The 17,856-nt window shown below is 46.0% G+C and overlaps 1 protein-coding gene across 2 annotated transcripts in view; it reads left to right on the top strand.

Annotated features, from left to right (window-relative positions):
- Positions 1 to 17,856, top strand: part of ERN1 (endoplasmic reticulum to nucleus signaling 1) — a 673,099-nt gene that overhangs the window by 174,162 nt on the left and 481,081 nt on the right. The window lies entirely within an intron of this gene.

Raw genomic sequence — 17,856 nt, 5'->3', positions numbered from 1 at the left:
CAATGACACAAGCCAATGAAAAATATGGGCGGAGAGTGTGTGGAGCTTACAGTCCATATTCGAATAATGCATGTCTCGCAGAGCAGTGCATGTGCTGCCCAGACTCGACCTCAAAAATAAACATGTCGGTGCCAATAGACGTGCATCCTGAGCAGTGACGGGCAGTTATCTCCAGCCTGTTTATCTGATGCTTGCTGGAGCCTCTGCTTGGCTTGCACAATTTTAAGCAAGATGACATCAAACCGCACCAAGGGCCAGCATATTTTCTTCAGAGGCAGTGCGAGGTTGCATATTGGGTTTTCAACATACCTACATGTTGGTTATTGAGAAAGCAGTACCAACAAAGTGAATGTTGCTGCAAATGCTTGATGTGGCGTCTCTGGAGCTAGAGTGATAATTCTATTTTTAAAGTGCTTGCTGCAGTGTTTTCTGTGTCATGATGCTGTAAATAACCAGGGCAGCGATGTTGAGGGCATAGAGCACTGGTCAATCTGATGAATTTACACAGAAGAGCGGGTGGGATTACGTTCATTCTTGCTGTCACATATGCACTAACTGCTGTTGGTGTGTACTCCGTATTTACTCTTCCTTTCTACACACTCACTGTTGCAGAACATGGAACACATTTGAAAATACATAACTGCCCTGACCCGTGCCATCTTAGGCTCCGCTGTGATTAATTTCCTTTCAATTCTAATGTAGACTCCAGATGGAATATTTAATACCACTTTCTGCTAAATAGCCGTATAATATGCGTGTGCTGGCCTGAGTTTGGAATGGCTCTGAATTCGTCGTGCATGCAGTGTTCAGATTAACACCTCTGGACGCTCTGGGTGCGCCTCGGTAGTTGTAGCCTGGCGGCCCACGTGGCTCAGACATCGTCTGACACCCAGAACACGAGCGAATGCCGGAAACAAGTAATGTGTGGTAAATAAGGATTGTAGATCCAAGCAGATAGAGACTTGTTAAATACAAGTTTATTCGCAGTACAGAGTAATACAGCAGATCACCATCTGGCCAGACTGCAACTGACACAGCTGGAATTCTTAGGTGGAATCATAACATTAAGAACATGCTAAAGCTCCATGTAGGAAACAGTGAAAACAGACTAAACACAAAAGAGCTATTTACAACAGAATGCCTAACCCCGTATACATCGAACTGCTTACGTTTACGCCTGCAAATGTGTAAAAAGTCCACTTTCTCGTCATATAGTTGGGTAGTTCATTTTGAGCTACTGTTAATGACAACTGACCAGTAAGACTGTTATCTACGGCATGCATTGCTTTTAGACTGTAGCTCGCCTGGCTCTCAATTTTCAACCACGAGATGCTATTTTTTTGGCTGCTGCGATTTGATACAAATGTCAACATATCTCTTTAATTATGTGTTTATCAGGAGGCCAAAAAAATAAGTTTTGGAGAGAGATCATCCAAGCAACAGTTTTTAAAATGCACATCTCTGCCTCAATCATAACCTTTTCAGTTTACCACAGTTTGACCACCTCACCAATGGGCGATATTGATTTTCAGCATGCATACTTTAAAGATTATAGTCAAATTGTGCATTTTTTTGTAATTACACCTGCCTTCTTGTTGCGGCCATATGCACAGACAGACTCAAACACTGAACCTGATCCCTCTATGGTCTGCATGCTTGGGTCCCATGCAGAAGTCGGGGTGGAAATTGTCGCTGTGTTCTCCTGGCTACACCATATTGGAAAATATCTCTCCTAAAGAGTGGAGAAACATCGGCCCGCCCCTTGCTGCCTGAAGTATCCCAAGGTGTAGGACAGGATACAGCCAAGAGAATGAGTGTTTCTGGTCTGTAGTGTGCCAATGATTTCCACACTAAAAAAGCTTTACATTAAATTCATGTACATTCAGGCCCATTTTAAACTTACAGCCTTTTTCTTATAACGGGACAAGGGAAAAAGCTTACAAACTTGTCTCCAGTGCATAGTAACCGCAGGCTGAAACTCAAAGAGGAGTGGTTTCTCTATTCTCTCATTTTCCCGGCACTTTAAAAAAAAACATCAATGTATTATTATTTTGAAATGCAAACAGTAAAGACGATTAATTTACATGGGTCTCCGCACACCTTCTGGCATAACATGATGGTCGTGGGTTTTGGAGTCTTTTACCCTCCACACAGGGGGTTCCTCAAGGCTCCGCATTATTCAACAATTATATGGCACCACTGAGAAGGCTGTTGAACAATGGGTCTCCAACCTCATCCCGTATTCAGACAATACCTGTTATTATCATTTCAACAAATTGACAGCTCAGTTAAGAATGTCATGGCTGTTTGACTACAGTTGCTAACTGGATGAAATGCAGCTGATTGAAGTTCAATTCAGATAAATCTGAAAGGGTGATTTTTTTTTTTTGGGTGATACCTTCTTCCTAGTTAAAACCTTGTGGACGAAAGATTTTGGGGATCCTGCAATTCCCTAACTTGGAGCAAACAATATTGATGTACAATTTGACATCAATCTTCCCTTTAAGCCTCAAATAAGGGCAATCACAGACTCCAGTTTCGCATTGTAAAAAAATACTGACTTTTCCTTCCTTGGTGCATGCAACTGTCCCTGCTCGGTTGGACTATGCAAATGTGCCGTACTTGGGACTCCTGGTGAGGCTCCTGACTAAGCTACAGCTGGTTCAAAACACAGCTGCTCGCCAGATTTTGAACTGCCCCAAAAGACAAGCTTCCAAGGAGAGCCTTAAGCAGTTGCATTGGCTTCCAGTCAATCAATATATTGGATACAAGGCTGTGCTAATTTTCATTAAAGCATTGCACCAAAAAGTACTGTTGTACTTCGAGAAGATTCAGGGTGTATGCTCCAGTTAAGAAAGGCACTTCGCTCCTCAAATCAAGATTTGGTCTGCATCCCAAGGATTCATTAACTAAGGTCGAGTGGACAATGTTTCTCGTAGCAAAATAATGGAACTGTCTGCCAAACTGTTTGAGAGACCTTGATTCAGAGAAGGTTTTTAAATCTGGTCCGAAAACTCAGATGTTTAGGGAATTCTAGCAAATCTATATTCCACTAGCCTACTGGTTTGAACTCTGGGATGCTTCCTTCCGAAGCAGCTATGCGCTCTACAAATGGCTCTTCATTCATTCATAGGTGAGGATTATGCATTTCTCTCTTGGATTTATCTCTGTGTGACTTTTGAGGGTCTAATTTCCTTTTTGCTCTTAGGTGGATTGTCAATACCCTTTCAAGAGAGCCCAGTGCTGGGTGATTCACAACCACATTCCTATAGTGCAGCAGCATTTTTAGGTCGAGGCTAGCACAGCGCGCATGCACAGCTCCAGGAGATGACCTCTTGGAATCGGTCTGTACTTTTCTGGAACTTGTGCGTGTGGTGGCCTCCAGCTTGCGTGAGCGAGCAAGGGGGCCTCACTCCCATCTGTTCCTTATCATGTTTCCAAGGGTCGCTTTCACTTTCGCCGCCACACCCATCCCAAGTGCCTGCATTACAGCTAGGGAGATGCAAATCATAATGTATGCAGCCAAAATTGAATGTCCCTTTCTCATTGAGCATTTCCATATGTAATGCGATGTTTTCATCTACTTTTACAGCCAATTATGAAGGAACAAAAGCTATTCGGTTGGTTCACACATTTCCAACACAATGCATTAAAACTGTTCTGTTAGCATATTCCATTGAGGTCTGCGTTCGGTGTAAAAAATACTTTTCAACCCAATCACATTTATCAAAACATAAAGCCACTTTAAAACCCAGCTCTGCTTGTTCAGCTGTGCTTAGACAAATAATGGCTTATTCAGAACTAAATAAGTGGCTGGGGAAATAGCACAGCGCCCTGATCAATGGGAAGTGCCACACGACCAGCGCTGCTGTTCATGCAAATATTTGAGTGAGGAGGAGATGGTAACCAAAATAGAAAAGTCTTTTTTATGTTCCCGGGAAAACCTTTCACGATCACATGTGTTAGAAACTGAAATATTATTACTATCACATTATTGTCATCGATAGCAGTAGTATTGTCATTATTTTGTCATCATCCTCTTTAGCGGTTTGTAATGCACTTGTGACAACACATTAAAAAAAATGTTTTTGTTTTATATAGCAAAAACTTGACCCAAAGGTATCTGAGCGCTTTACATGAGCGTCAGTTACCAACAGAGGGGGGAAAGTATGCGAAAATGCATTAGGGGGCGGTGGCGTTTAATGTGTGGCTTGAGAAGTGGACACTTAATTATAACTTTTCAACATGATGCACAGCAGCCACACTGCTCTACAACATAACTTGAAGACATTGCATGTGTGGTAAAGGCATCTACGTGGAAAAGGCATGCTCTGGCTAAACACTTATAAAGTCCCAAAGGCGAGACTTATTGGCTATGCCAATTCTTATTATAATTTACTGTGCCGCTAGCGGGCAAAGTTCCTTATAGCACAGGAGTCTGTCCTCACTGGAGGTGCCTGCACTATGTCATTGTAGCAATACACACACTATTGCTAATGTGGTCCTTTAGAAAGACCTATTTCACCATAAAACACTTACTGTCAAGTTTTTACGTCCTCTTGACTGCCCCATAATTTGATGCCCTAAAGGGTTTGTATTTGAGAAACGTGGAGATTGTACCTGGAGACTTAAACCATGAAAGTTGTGTGGACATGAAGGGGCAGTTAATTCAATGTAACAAGGGTTATAGGGTCCTCGGGCACAAGGAGGAGGGTATGTTAATAAACTCCTATTTTCCATAGAAGGGTGTACTTTGTTTTCAGTGCTTTTAGATAAAGATCGCTAAACCACCAAGCAGGGCCTCAATCCCCTACGAAGAGGAGGTGGTGGAGGATTTTCATTCCTGGGTCACAAGATTGTCAAGTGCAGATTTCTCATTAAAGCGGTCTGATAGTGAAGCGTTGAAACCTTTCGGGAGGTAAATAAGTTTGCTGGCAGCTAACCAGCCTGAACCGCCCCACTGGGATAAAGAGGATGTGGTCATTGGAACCCTCTTCAGATGGTAAAGCGTGTGCACCTGCTAAAACCAAGCAAAAGAGACCAACCAGGTACTAAGGATGTTGTTGATGAAAATCAGTTTGGCCACATGAATGCCTTTGGCAGACTTGGGAAAGGCATTTCTGCTAAGGGCAAGATACCATGAACATCTTTTCTCTGAGGTGTGGTGCGGGGAATACATGGGAAGGTAGTAATGATGCCTGGAGGTTCTTGTTGTAACCCAGTTGCCCTACTAATGGTACTACATACTAGGAAGGTTCTGTTACAGTATGAGGGAATAGATGGTGGTAATTCCCTGCATGATTCAGTGACTGAATAGCTGCAGGACAGTTTTGGCTCCCATTACCAGTTCAAAAGAGCAACAGTTTGAAAAAAAACAAGGGCAGCAGAGGGGTCCCGACTTGAAATGTGCTGGACCCAGAAGGAAAGTATCACCCCTGTTCAGCAGAGTGGACCCAGAGAGAGAATGACATGTGTAGGGCAGATCCTGAAATACGCTTGATACAGAGGTACGACACTGCCTTAGAGTGGAGTATACCAGACTTGCACTTGAGGGCATGGTTTCTTGACCCCTAGAGTTGATCACTGATTGGCAACATTCCTGGTTAAGTTCTGAAAAGACCCAAAGAAAAGAATTGACCGGTCTGGGCAATCCTACCATAGCAAACATTTGGATATTTCAAGCCTATTACAGAGATCTTGTACATTACTTAGGAGGCAAAGTGGTTGAGCAGCCTGATGTCTCTGGATATTCTGCCTGGGTTGGTACAGCGAGCAAACTGGATGTGTATTTCAGATAGATTTATGGTTCACTTCAGTAGTGGAAGCAGCCAGACTCTTTTGGTCTTCAGGAAAGGACTCTTAAAGTCCAGGAGCTTTGATCTCTGAAGTGCAAGGGCCATAGTTCAGTCAGCCTTGCAACAGAGGGGGTTCTTAAGCAATTTGTTCCTAATGAAGGAAAAGACAAGGTCCACTGATTCAACATCAGATAATTTAGTGCGTATCGGATGTACCGCCACTTCAAGGAGAGGAATCTTCTCCACAGAGATCCTCTCACCAGGGTACTCGATGGTCCACCTAAACTTGAAGAATGCTTGCCTAACAAAGTTCATTTTCCCTCCATTCGACCAGTTTCTACAATTCATCTGGAGTGGGTAAGTCTTCAGATTTGTAACTCTGTCATCTAGCCTATCATTGGCTCTATGGTGCATTATAAAACCCCTCTGGTCAGCAATAAAGGACTTCAAGGCAGAGGAGTGAGGATGATAACTATACTTGGGATGTTTCAAATGTATTGGTCAATACTCCGATCACATTCTGAGCCTTCTGGAGATAGCAATCACTTGAAGACATCATGGACTTCATCATGAACTAGAAAAGTGGTATATGGTTCTAGAACAGAGGATGACCTCAGTTTTCCTAATAGTCACTGAAAACAATGATTAATCTCTCAAACCAAAGTGATAAACATTCAACAGGAACTGAGGAGGTCGCTGGCAAGGAACTAGATCTTCTTCTGGCAAGTTGTGGAACTGTTCGCATCATCTTTTAAGGCTATATGTCACATTATGCTTAATTATTATAAGGCCCTTCAGAGACTCAAACATCTTTCTCCAGTACTCAGTCACTGGAGTTGTCCACTGAATGGAGATTCGGAGATACAGTGGTGGATGGATCTTAAGAATATGTGGAATGAAAAAGTGATATTCAGGGTGATCCCAGTTCTAGTGATTGAGCCATAGTCCAGCAAACTGGGCTGTAGGGCAGGAGAACACGTACAGGGTTTCCTACACCCGTGGAAAGTGTTCCGATTTTATATAAAAAAGTGTTTGTTTAACAAAAAGATGATTTTCTTTTGTAAAAGCCCCCATGCTGCGGTTTCGCTTTAATATCTGTTTTTTTAAAAGAAAGGGGCCCGGCCCTCATGCTCGTGAAAGTGCAACAGAGGGGCTTTGGCAATAAAAAAAAGTATTTGCAATGCAATAGATCTCTCATTTGCGAGAGTTTGAGCTATTGGCATTTACAATGCCAATAGCTCAAACCCTGGTAAATGAGAGACCTATTGCATTGTAAATGCTTGTTAGAACTGGACTTTTGATCAGATGATGACTCCGAGTATGATTTTGTGTGGGCTGTCACTTTGGGCCATTCAGAGTGCATGGCTTCCAGTGCCCTCTGAACACGACTTCTTAGCTTAGCATCTTAGAGAGAAAATGTACACCTACAGGACTAAAAAACACATCTTTGTTCTCCAAGGGAAAGCGTGGGTTGATATTCATGGACAAAAAAAGATTCGATTTTCTAGCTTAGTAGCGCCACTTTATGAGGTGTGGACGTGGGATGGCCTACAAAAGATTCATCCCTCTGATAAAGATCTAACTGGAGCTCATAGTGCTAATGTGGATGGCCTCTGTTTGTACCATTGCTTCATCAGGACTCTGGAGCAGGGAAAAGGTTTCTAGTGATGAAACCACGCTCTCCACCCTTTCATCCTGCTCTTCAGTGACGCCCTGATAATGTAATGCTTTTTCTACCACAGGCCTCAGTCTTTGTCACTTGAATTCAGTGGCCCTAAACTTGTGTCTCTCTGAATCAATGACTCGGTGAAGCATCAAGTACTCCAGTGAGCAAACTCCAAGAATGATTCATCTGACAAGCCTCCATTGTAAGCTCCCCTCTTTTATCCCAAATAATTCCCATTATTAAACATAATTGAGCTTTAAGAAAAATAAATGGTAGGTGCATCTATAGAACTTTTTTTTTTAATTTATAATGATTTTTCCACTTTTTCTATGCTATCAGTCCGTCATGCATATGGCGGTTTGAGCCTCTCCTCCTGTGGAATGAGCTTTCTCTTCAAGGGTAGCGCGTATGTGGGTGCTGCACAGTGGATGCGATTTCAATACAAAGTATCTAACCTGTTTGGAATTGATCAGCAGAGCTGCTCTGCTTAGGAAGTACATGGCACTTAGTAAGTAGGATTAAATGATCTATATGTCTCTCAAACAGGGAAGTCTCCCGGTGGCTCTAATCACTGAAAGGTGCCCCAGCTGCAGGTAGTAGACCCATAGCCTGATAAAACGTATGGTGAATAAAAACTAGGCAGAGATCAAAGAGGCCCTTCCTCGGATCCTTCTCCCTAATGGGAATGAAAATTAAATCGCAGCAGGTGCTCTAATGGAGGATGGATAAAAAGCCATTAGACTGTTCCCTTTTACATGACCTGAAGTACCAAATGACGCATGCAGAAGCTCTTGTCATTATCTTTGGATTAGAGCTTTGTCCTTACTTATAAAAGGAAATAATTTGTTTCATCCTGCTTAAATTCGACACTTCTTTTTTTGCATTGGTTCAAAAGATAAATACGTGCAGAAGTACTGAAAGTTGATTCATATAATCTGCGATTTACGCTTAGTCATTGACATTCTTGTGTACTCTAGACTAATGCAAGATGTGCTGTTGCCTTTAGTTGTGCTTAAAAATAGATCTAGCATTGCTCCAAAAGAACATTAATCAGTAATCGTACAAAGGGAGAAGTGTGGCTCACTCGTTAGATGAGGCAGACCTGGAAGCAGAGGTCAGCCCGGGACCAGGGTTCAATTCCCGGCTCGGCGGGTCTTGAGTCCGAAAAAATGTCCACGGACTCGACAATTCTTGCTCCGGTGCCTACTCGATTCATGGGTTCATACTCTGCGACTCTGGGCAATAGCTTGCTTAATCTCCACAACGGTCCCTCGCGGTGGGATGCCTGGCTTTCACCTTGTGGATACCATGCCAGGGTATCTCACAGGGGAATACCAGGACGGGTTCCCTAAGCAAGCGCTTAGATACCGGGTCAGTGATTTGCGCTATATAAATACATGTACATTTACATTTACAGGGTTGTGTTGATGCTGTTGTAATTATATTGGCACAGAGGGTGGCATATCACTTGCTTGCCTTCGTAGGTGGTAATTTGTAATCGTATTATCAGGTGGTTGTCAGTCTGACAAAATGAAGAGACACTAATTTGACAACATACTCTTGCATCAAACATGAAGTGGTATTGAGGACAGCCTCCATGGAAAGAATTCGTTTGTTCAGATTGAATAGCGCAAGAAAACTTTTAAACAAAAAGAAGCCTCCATAGTTGATGCATGGTCTGCTTTTTTCATAGCTGCCCCTGTACTTTGGAATTACATGTTCCTACTCTGTCTAAAAGACTATCCAATTCTCCTGCTGCAGTCCCTTTAATCTAGGTTTTCCAATGTTGAAAACCGTTGCCCCTTCCAGTCCGTAGTCATATGGCTACACTTGGTTTGCTACTTGAGGCCATAGCCCAGAACCTGCCACTGTTTGCTCACTGTCAGAAGTTCCTAACTATTGGGATAAGCTAGTTTATTCCCTCTCCTTCATCAGATACTGCTTTAGTAATATCTGTCATTCCTTTGCTCATGGAGCACCATCGCTACAAAAGCCTTCTGAAGTCATTATTTTGTGTTCTTTACATTCTTTTTGGAGTAATCTGAGTTATATTGGGTACGTTGTTCCTTCCCATCGCAGCCTCTTTTGGAAAGATACTAATAACTTTACCGTGGGTGTTTTCCTCCATGAGTTCTCAGAGTTTATCTGCTGTTCTCGCTTGCTCAAGACAGTGGTTCTTTCATAGAGCCTAAGGTGCCCGGGACCCTTCTTAGCTTTACTCTTACAGAGGTGCAGCTACTTTCTGAACAGATATGATCGTAATGAGACGGATGCCTTCGCTTACCTGGGTAATTCCAGCGTCAGAGTGTACAGGTGGCAGATGAACTATTTCAAGTTACTCTGCTTCGTTCAGAGAAGACCTGCGCTTTAGTGACCAAATGAGCCACACCATTTTAACTATTTTTCAATTTTTTAATTGGAGAAAATGTCACAACAATCAACAGAAGAAAAAGAAACATTGCAAATTCGTTATGTCTATATGTTCAGTCCTCACAAAGTAAGTGCAATGTGAAGAAAACTCCCTCATTTTTCGTAACTTGTTATTGATTGTACGTGGTCTTTCCCCCATATAATTTTACATTTCTTGGTGTGTAATTTGTAGCCTGTGATTGGGTTTCGCTTGTGAAAGTCAATCGATCAACGCTGCGCTCATAATAGTACTATTGGTCCATGGGTTGGGTAAAGTATCTGTGTATCCTGTGTGCTAGTTCAAGGTAAAGTTTACAGATCACAAAATGTTAGGAAAGCCCTCACACGTCTACCCAGGTGTCATGCTTCATTATTGGGCTTCTCCATTCACCAAAAATGGTTCCAATGGCAAATACAACATTCAGAGGACACACTTTTCAGTAGATACAAGGTGGAGATCCCACTTTGATAAATGTGGTGCTGTGAGGGGGTGGGGGTGGGATGGGGGGGCTCTGGCACTGCTTTTATGCGGCATTCTATTCCCTGAGTTAGGTTTCGCCCATCAAAGCGAAAGCATTATTATTTAAGAAGTATTCTTTGATTGGGCTGTAGGATGCATGCATGAATTGATGCATAAATGTGCATGTAGGGATCCGGGTCCTATTAAATGCCACAGACCCATTTGGTGCCACTTGGCAGAACCGTGTTGACCACTGTAGTGCAGGAGCACTATTCCTCCTTGATATTCCTACACAATGCTCTTCAAAGTATTTTTCAAAGAGTACCTTATTTTCAGAGATATCTGAAGATTTTTAAATTGCACTTTTTAGTATCCAGGATTTTTTTCTATCCACAGGAGAGCCCTAAAGTGCTTTCTTTAACTGCCTAAAGTGCTTTCTTTAACTGAGGAAGCCTAATCTGATAGAGACGTCTAGCCGCAGATTCCTTAACTTAGAATATTCCCAGGCGTCAGACTGGTCCGGAAAATCTTGCGCAGCAGCACCTCTGCGTGCCGGGGGGCGGCGCCATACGGTTCTGCCCTGACGTCGTCCATGAACCTGACGTCAGCTGAGCCATATATGCCCAGCGCACCAACATCAGTTTTCTTCTTTTCCGCGTCACGACGCGTATCCTGGAAACCAGCAGTTCCTGGCCTTGTTTTGGGCCCTCTCGGCACCGTTGGTGTCGTACCGGAACAGTGTGCAATGCCCTCCGGGTTCAAAGCTTGTGAGGCCTGTGCACATCTGATGTCTGTCACTGACCCGCACCTTATTTGCATGTGGTGCCTTGGTGTGCACCACGATTCTGAACAATGCGGCGACTGTCAGCAGATAAAGCCGAAGTCCCTACGGGAACGCCGTATGAAGTTGCACGCAAGGCTGTCCGGCCCAGCTCTCCAGAGGGAGCTCGTTCCTGAGGCCTTTCCCTCGACTGGCGCCCTAAAAAAGGTAAGCCTAGCCATAAGCGTCCACTGAGGTCTACCTCTCGTAGGTGTGCCGCTGGTGCCCATTCCTCTTGTAAGGGGTCAGCTACCGGCGCCCGGAGTTCACCTCCTCCATACCCTCCTTTTCCAGGATTTGGAGCGAAGCGCGCCCAAATGGTGGCCTACTCTCGATCTTCAGGCCTACTTTGAGTCCCTTTCACTCACTCCCTGGTGCGCCTTCGGGCCCCACAGAGGCGGAGGGTACTCAGACCGGGCCCTAGGTGGATCCTTCCCTGACCAGGGTTGTGTGCTCCGACTCCGGAGCCGAGGCGACGACGTTGGGCCATGGCCCAGACTGTCCTGGTCGCTCTAGCACACTCCGCAAGTCAGCGCATAGCCCTGGGCGGCTTCTGCGCGGACGGCTGAAGTGGCGTCGGCAGGCTCGACGCCAGGCTCACATCGCCAGTCAACGCATAGCCCTGTGCGGCTTGCTGCGAGGACGGTGGAAGCGGCGTCTGCGACGCTGTGCTCGGAGCCGGGCACTACGTCGGTACTAATGACGGGCTCAACGCCCAAATCCACACCCAGCTCTAAGCCTGATCCCACATCTGGGGCAATGCATCATCCGACATCGAGGTGGCATCTCTTGTGGAGGCCGTCTGTGTCCAGTCGACTCCGACATGGCGTCTGTCGACGCCGCTGTCTAGGCATCCATCGCTGCAGGTGTCTGTCCGTTCATCGACACCGGCGTCCATGCCTTGGGTTGACATCCCTCCGGATTCCTCGTTTCTGTCTCCTCAGTGGGGTCGGGCGACTCCGGTATCCGCTACGGTCTATTCAGAGGCTGCTGCTGCTTCTCCTGGTCGGGAGCCATTGGTGCTGGTCCCTATTGTGACATGGCCTTCGGGTCGTTCCCTAGCCCCGCTTTTTAAGGCAACTGGGAGAATAAGACTCCAACAGTCTCCTACAGACGGCCTCTTGTCCCCTCCTAAGGTGACTACTGAGCTAGGGGCCGCCTATGCGCGGACTATCAACTGGGCAGCTGCTATCCTCTGCTTTCAGCCTCATCTGGTACCCCTCATCCCCGATCCCTTAATGGATCTCCTCCATCTCAAGCCCTTTACAGTGGAGCCCTTGCTACCCCTTGGTGATGCTTTATTAGAAGCTGTGCGTGGCGCATGGGCACGGCCCTCTTCCAGAGCCCCGGTTGATCGGGCCATTGCTGGTGGGCACCGTCCCGCCTCGGGGATCCACTTTGCCTGTCCCTCCACCCTACTGCTCAGGCACTGGTAATTCAGGTGGCTTTTGGGTTGCAACACTCTTCCACTTTGCCCTTGTTTCCTCCCACCCAGGAATCCAGGTGGCTGGATGCATGTGTAAGACCGCTGTTTGCTTCTTCTAGCGCAGCTATCCATGCCTTAAACACTACATGCGTGTTTGCACGTGCATCCTCTGTACTCTGGGACTCCGTGGCTAACCTTCTTCCTTCCCTTCCGGAGGAATTGCGCCCTGAGTTACTCAATCTTGTCCTTCACGGAAAGGAAGTCGCTCATTTTGCAATACGCTGCCCCCTGGGTACTACAGACTCTGTGGGCCGTGCTCTTGCACGGTCGGTGGCTTTGCGCCGTCATGCCTGGATGCGTAACAGTAACTACCCTGATAATATTCGGGAGAACCTCCAAGACATGCCGTTTAATGGAATAGACCTATTTGGGTCCCAGGCTGACTCGCCGATCTCCAGGCTTCTGTCAGGGCTACCGTAATTCTGCCATGCCACTGACTGATTGACTTTTCTTCTTAGTTGCGGTCTTCCTTTACTGACTCTGACAGTCTGTTTTACCAAGAGGAATCCTCCTTACCAGGGGTTGACCCTTGCCCTATGTGGGGTTTTGGCTTGTAGCAGGTGTTTGCCATTGCCTTCGTACGCTCCTATGGAGTTTTCACTATGGGTATCCCTCTGGGACTCGTATACCTCCTTTTACTGAATTCCGCAGGGTCTCATCGCTCTGTTGTCTGTAGTGCTTAGACTCTGGGTCTATGCTGTGTGGTATCTACCTCACATGGCTTGGCATCCTGTTATGTTATGTTATGTTATGTTATGTTATGTTATGTTATGTTATCTGCGCCGGGATGCTCCTTCGCTGGAGTCGCTGTGCGCATAATAAATTGTTATAACATAACATAACATAACATAACAAGGATTTCTACGTTCCAGACTCGTGGCGATTGTTCTCCTTGAACCCCGCTCTTCCTGGCATCTAGGACGTGTGAGTTGGTCCGAAGTACTCCCTTGTTTGGCTAGTCTTTACTTTTAAATTGTCCTGCGAGGGGACTGTTCTCTCTCTTTTCCGGACTGATGGCAAACGTTGCTTATTGCCTGGACTTGTTCCACTTTCTGTATAATTGCGGGTACTTTGAGTGCACCCTAGTGCCTGGGTTTGGCCGGGTTTCAGCATCTCTTGGGGCTGTTTCTTCTTCATGGCTTGGGCGGCCTGTTGCCTTTCTTGCTATTGGGCGCATCTCAGCTTTTTCTGCTGTCTTGCTTCCTGGTGTTCCTCTGGCCTCGTATGAGCGTCTTTCGGGCTGTGTATGGACATCCTTTCAATGCACTTCACATGTCTGACTGGCAAGGGTCTCGCGCAGTACTCTTCCTCGGTGGTACATGTGGGGAGCGGTACGCGTTCCCTCCCCCATACCCCTTAACCAGTCCTTTGGGTTGGCTTTGTCGACTTTTGCATCCTGCTGTTCTTTCACTTCGGTATGGATGGAATGATTCACCTTCCATTGCTGAAGTTGGATGACTGGGTAGTGCATGCTGCCCTGCTGGAATTATGGTCCCCTACTGTGTGATGCTGGGTCTATTAGTAGTAGCTTGTATCTTTTGAAAATGTTCCAGACAACCAGCATATCTCTGGTCTTCTTACCCTCCCTCCTCGAGAAATGGAAAACTACCAGTGCTTGACCCTACATCATACCCCTCACTGAACACACACTTGTTCTGTGTTAGTAGATCACACAGGTACTCCGAAACAATCATACTGCATGCCAGATTGCCACATTCAGACTTTCACCTGCCACAAATCAGACTTTCACGTGCCTTTCAGAATATAGTAGTGTCTCTTTAAGAGCAGGTTTTTCCCTTCCCACCTCAACCACAACCTCTCCGAAACATATTAACCTCCCATGAGGTGATGTGGACGAGTAACCAACCCACCTAACCACCACCGTTTCTTTTAACACTATCCCTCTCCTAACCAATAAACCATTTATACATGATCACAGATATATTTTATCACTTTTCTCGACTGCCACTACCCAGACAGTCTCACTCCTGGTGGAGGATGGTTAATCACCTGGAGAACCGAACCCTCAAGTGATGATAGCCCAATGATAATACTAGCCACCTTACCACACTAGTGGAGAAAAAATATATACCGCGTACTGTGAATGTCTGGTTGAGGGTCTCCGATACAATTTTCTCGAGACTCTGGCTTGTTGACACAAGTGATTCATTCTGCTTTGATTATAAGAATGTTACTTTGGAGGCTGAATACATCTGTTTCTAACTCCCTCTTATCTTTTTTAGCACTGAATTAATACATAATTTGCTCACTTCACCAAAAACTGAGTTAACTGGACAATCTGTTTTTTATGTGAAATTGCTTATTCTTTTTTTTTAAATTATTTATTTATTTATTTATTTATGGTATTTGTACATATACATACAATACAAAAGGCAGTTGTTATATGGGTTGCCAGCCTGTGAGAATAGAGGGTAAGTGGTACATGATAAGCAGTTCGGTTGGCAGCCCCTCCGTTCGTTATACAGTGGTGGTAGGAGAAGGATAGAGTATCAGAAGAGAAAGTGAGAATAAGTGTAGGAGAAAGGTAGTACAGAAGCAAGACCGATACTATCTGGCAAACATTACGGAGGTTGCGCATAGTTCAATGGTTCATAGTTCGTTCAGTCCTTATGGTTTTATTGTGGGTCATCTGGGGCCAGGGCCTTGTCCAGGGTTTCCCATAGGTTCCTGGAGGAGGCTTTCCAGGGAGAGTAGCTTAATGCCAGGGTGTCCGCCCCTCTTAGGTAGGTGATCCAACTGAGCCACCCTCTGTTTGACGTTTTAGTGGCATCCTTCCAGTTCGTAAGTACTAGCTTGACTGTAGCAGTTAGTAGTAGGCCCATTAGCTCTCTTACTCCCTCTGAGGGGAGGTCGGTTCAGATGAACGCCGTAGTGAGCGAGGCGAAATCTTATTATTTTACAGTTGAGTGATTTGTCTATAAAGTCAAATCCCTCCCCCCAAAACTTTTTGAGTATTGGGCACAGAAAGAAAAGGTGTTCTAGATCTCCCTTGCCTGTGTTGCAGTTCCAGCATGTAGGGCTGTCTGAGGCCCAGTTTGTGTAGTCTGTCTGGGGTCCAGAATGTTTTGTGTAGTAGCCAAAGTTTAGTCTGAGCCAGTACTGGGGTGATCTTATTGCGGGTGGCTGAGGCCCATATTGTGTTCCACTCCCGATCGCTTAACGGGGGGCTGTGTGCGGCTGTCCCAGTATTCTTTCGTTTTGTTGTTAATTTTTAATTTTTGTGGGCTGAGGGTTTTATATAGCAGTGAAGCTTGGTGTCCCAGTTTGTTTATACTGGTTACGTATTGGAAGATTGATGGGAGGGTGTTTGGTATTTTGGCCTTTGTTATGGCTGTTTTAATCTTTAGGAATCTGTAAAGACCAATGTCTTCCAGTTGGTGAACAGCTTTCAGTTCTGCTAACGTCAATGGTGAGGAGCCAGTTTCTAGCTGAGATGGGTGCGAGATGCCCTTTTCTATCCAGGTGTTGCAATTGAGACTTTTCCCCTTGTACTTTATGGTGCTATTGGCCAATAGAGATTCCGATTTGGATCCCTTGATGCTGACCTCCATTTTTTTGGTCTAGCTTTAGAAGGGCTATCTTGGTGTTTTTCAGTATTGTGGTGTTTGCGAGTGAGTGTGCATTGGCCGGGAGTAGGGCTATTTGGTCTAGGTTGTCCAGTATCGCCTTTTCTAGTTGTAGCCACACTGGTGAGTATCCTGGTGTTTGCTCGATCCATTGTGTGCCTTGTTTGGCCAGAAAAGCCAGTTGAGAGACTTTAAAGTCAGCTAAGTTCACCCCCCCCTTGAATTCTAGGTCTTCTAAGTTTCTTCAGGCTTATCCTTGCTTTTTTATCTTGCCAGAGGAATTTGGTGCACATTTTATCTAATTTCTGATGGAACTCGTCTGTTAAGAAGATTGGTAGCATGCTTGTAAGGTAGTTTACTAGGGGAGTGATCAACATTTTTATTGTTTCTATTCTTCCCCACCAGGTCATAAACTTAGGTTACCAGGCTCCCAGCTGTTTCCTGATTTTGTCTAGTAGGAGTTTCTTGTTGTGATCTAGTTGAGATCTAGTTTTGGTACATGCAAGGATTTAGTGCACTTTTCTATGGTGGCACAACAAGGACTTGTCTCTGGTTTGTATTTCCTAGAATCCATATCTCCTCTTGGATTGATCGTGCACCCAAATAACACATTTTCGCTCTGGGTCCAGCAGTTTCACGTTTCGATGGTCAGCACTGGTTACTGCTAAGACTACTGCTGGTACTTTTCTTTCATGGTGCATCGTTTAGGCACAGAGTTGCCTGATAGAACAGGGCCTACAACATGGCACATCTCTTTGTGACTTTACTAGTTTCAGCATGGAGACAGATGGTCATGTGACAAACCCCATAAGCTGACACAGTGTGTGGTGTTTGTGCGCTGTCATGAGGCCTGTCATTGGTTTGTCTGGCTTCCAGTAGAATGATCTTGAGATAAGTATTGATGCCTTCTTTACCATGCACAAATCCCCTGATTAAGTTACTGGGTTTGTCACATCTGATAGCTGCTTCTTGGGTGCTGGTTGCTCACAGCACCATCCCTGGGTTGCGTCCCCCACCCACCTATTCGCCCCTTCCCTTGGTTGCGTTCCTCTTACCCATCTGCCCCTTCCCTGGGTTGCGTCCCCCTGACCCATCAGCCCCTTCCCTGGGTTGCGTCCCCCTGACCCATCAGCTCTTCCCTGGGTTGCGTCCCCCTGACCCATCAGCTCTTCCCTGGGTTGCGTCCCCCTGACCCATCAGCTCTTCCCTGGGTTGCGTCCCCCTGACCCATCAGCTCTTCCCTGGGTTGCGTCCCCCTGACCCATCAGCCCCTTCCCTGGGTTGCGTCCCCCTGACCCATCCGCCCCTTCCCTGGGTTGCGTCCCCCTGACCCATCCGCCCCTTCCCTGGGTTGCGTCCCCCTGACCCATCCGCCCCTTCCCTGGGTTGCGTCCCCCTGACCCATCCGCCCCTTCCCTGGGTTGCGTCCCCCTGACCCATCCGCCCCTTCCCTGGGTTGCGTCCCCCTGACCCATCCGCCCCTTCCCTGGGTTTGCGTCCCCCTGACCCATCCGCCCCTTCCCTGGGTTTGCGTCCCCCTGACCCATCCGCCCCTTCCCTGGGTTTGCGTCCCCCTGACCCATCTGCCCCTTCCCTGGGTTTGCGTCCCCCTGACCCATCCGCCCCTTCCCTG

This window comes from Lissotriton vulgaris, chromosome 7, assembly GCF_964263255.1.
Source record: "Lissotriton vulgaris chromosome 7, aLisVul1.2, whole genome shotgun sequence".
NCBI classification, from domain to species: domain Eukaryota; kingdom Metazoa; phylum Chordata; class Amphibia; order Caudata; family Salamandridae; genus Lissotriton; species Lissotriton vulgaris.
The sequence above is the reverse complement of the archived record's forward strand: the minus strand, read 5'-3'. Positions and strand labels throughout refer to the sequence as shown.